We start from the raw sequence: 2,734 nt of genomic DNA on the forward strand, positions 1-2,734 counted from the left end.
ATGGAAGAAGCATCTCAATTCGTGCCATTGGAGCAAACAACTTTGAGCTTAAGCCTCAATTAGTTTCTCTAATGCATTAGAATGGCAAGTTTCATGGACTTCCATCGGAAGATCCTCTTCAGTTCTTAGCTGAATTCTTGCTGATCTTTGATACTGTTAAGACCAATGGGGTTGATCCTGAGGTCTACAGACTTATGCTTTTCCCCTTTGCTGTAAGAGACAAAGCTAGGATATGGTTGGACTCACAACCTAGGGAAAGCCTGAACTCTTAGGAAAAGTTGGTCAATGCTTTCTTGGCTAAATTCTTTCCACCTCAAAAGATGAGCAAGCTTAGAGTGGAAATCCAAACATTTAGACAAAAGGAAGGTGAATCCCTCTATGAAGCTTGGGAAAGATACAAGCAATTACTTAGAAGGTGTCCTTCTGACATGCTTTCAGAATGGAGCATCTTATGCATATTCTATGATGGCATGTCTGAATTGTCCAAGATGTCATTGGAACACTTTGCTGGTGGATCTCTTCATCTGAAGAAAACCCCTGCAGAAGCCAAGGAACTCATTGAGATGGTTGAAAATAACCAGTTCATGTACACTTCTGAAAGAAATCCTGTGAATAATGGGATGACTCAGAAGAAAAGGGTTCTTGAGATTGATATTCTGAATGCCATATTGGCTCAGAACAAAATATTGACTCAGCAAGTCAATATGATTTCTTAAAATCTGACTGGATTGCAAGTTGCATCTGGTAGTACCAAAGAAACCTCCTCTGAAAGAGATGCTTATGATCCTTAGAATCCTACAATGGAAGAGGTGAATTACATGGGAGAATTCTATGGGAACACCTATAATCCTTCATGCAGAAATCATCTAAATTTCTCATGGAAGGATCAACAGAAGCCTCAACAAGGCTTTGATAATAATAATAGTGGGAGAAATAGGTTTGGCAATAGCAAGCCTTTTCCATTATCTTCACAGCAACAGACAGAGAATTCTGAGCAGAGCCTTCCTAGCTTAGCAACCATAGTCTCTGATCTATCTAAGGCCACTCTCAGTTTCATGACTGAAACAAGGTCCTCCATCAGAAATTTGGAGGCACAAGTGGGTCAGCTGAGTAAATGAGTTATTGAAACTCCTTCTAGTACTCTCCCAAAAAATACAGAAAAGAATCCAAATAGAAAATGCAAAGCCATCAATATAACCAAAATAGCCGAACCTATAGAGGAGGAAGAGGCAGTGATTTCTAGTGAGAAAGACCTCAATGGACGCCCACTGACCACTAAGGAGTTCCCTAATGAGGAACCAAAGGAATCTGAGGTTCATACAGAGACCATAGAGATTCCACTGAACTTACTATTGCCATTCATGAGCTCTGATGAGTATTCTTCCTCTGAAGAGGATGAAGATATTGTTGAAGAGTAAGTTGCTCGGTATCTAGGAGCAATCATGAATCTGAATGCCAAGTTATTTGGTAATGAGACTTGGGAAGATGAACCTCCATTGCTCATCAATGAACTGAATGCCTTGGTTCAGCTGCTCTGTGTGACCTGGGGTCAGGTATAAACCTAATGCCACTATCTGTAATGGAGAAACTAAGGATTATTGAGGAACAAGCTGTAAGAATCTCACTAGAGATGGCAGACAAATCAATGAAACAGGCTTATGGACTTGTGGAGGATGTTTTAGTTGAGGTTGAAGGCCTTTACATTCCTACTGACTTCATAATCCTAGACACTGGGAAGGATGAGGATGAATCCATCATCCTTAGAAGACACTTCCAAGCCACAGCAAGGGCTGTGATTGATGTGGACAGAGGAGAGTTAGTCCTTCAATTGAATGAGGACTACCTTGTGTTTAAGGCTCAAGGATCTTCTTCTGTAAACATGGAGAAGAAGCATGAAAAGCTTCATCCAATTCTCCCCATACAAATTCAAGCAGAGCCCCCATATTTAAACTCTAAGTTTGGTATTGGGAGGCCACAATCATACTCTGAGCATCTGTGAAGCTCTGTAAGAGCTTACTGTCAAGCTATTGACATTAAAGAAGCACTTATTAGGAGGCAATCCAATGTTATTTATCTATATTAATTACTTTTTCATTTTATTTTCCAGTGTTAGTCTATGTTTTCTTTAGGTTGATGCTCATGTGGAGTCACAAAAATAGCTGCAGAATTAAAGCAGAATAAAAAATAGCACACCCTGGAGGACAGGCTTACTGGCGTTTAAACGCCAGTAAGGATAGCAAAATGGGCGTTTAACGCCCAGCCTGGCAGCATTCTGGGCGTTAAACGCCAGAAATGGCACACAGATTGGTGTTTAGTGCCAGAAAAGGGTGTCGGATGTCTGGCTGGCGTTAAACGCCAGTAAGGGTAGCAAAATGGGCTTTTAATGCCTAGTCTGGCAGCATTCTGGGCGTTAAACACTAGAAATGGCAGCCAGACTGGCGTTTAATGCCAGAAAGGGGCATCAGTCTGGCATTTTACGCCAGAAATGGCACACAAAGGGCGTTTAAGCACCAGAAAGGTACAGGGATAAGAAATCCTTGACACCTCAAGATCTGTGACCCCACAGGATCCCCACCTACCCCAACTCACTCTCTCTCCTCTTCACACCTTTCCATAACACTCTTCCCCAAACATCATTCACCTATCAAATCCTACTCTCTTCGCCATAATCTCTCCATCACTCACATCCATCCACTATTTCCCAAAAACCCATCATAAAACCCTACCTACCTCA

General features: G+C 41.6%; 1 non-coding gene across 1 annotated transcript; it reads right to left on the reverse strand.

Annotated features, from left to right (window-relative positions):
• Positions 1-326: 326 nt before the first annotated feature.
• On the reverse strand, positions 327-434 carry LOC127742914 (small nucleolar RNA R71). The gene has a single exon (XR_008004268.1). It is a non-coding gene; the product is annotated as a small nucleolar RNA R71 (small nucleolar RNA).
• Positions 435-2,734: the final 2,300 nt, after the last annotated feature.

This window comes from Arachis duranensis, chromosome 1, assembly GCF_000817695.3.
Source record: "Arachis duranensis cultivar V14167 chromosome 1, aradu.V14167.gnm2.J7QH, whole genome shotgun sequence".
NCBI lineage: Eukaryota > Viridiplantae > Streptophyta > Magnoliopsida > Fabales > Fabaceae > Arachis > Arachis duranensis.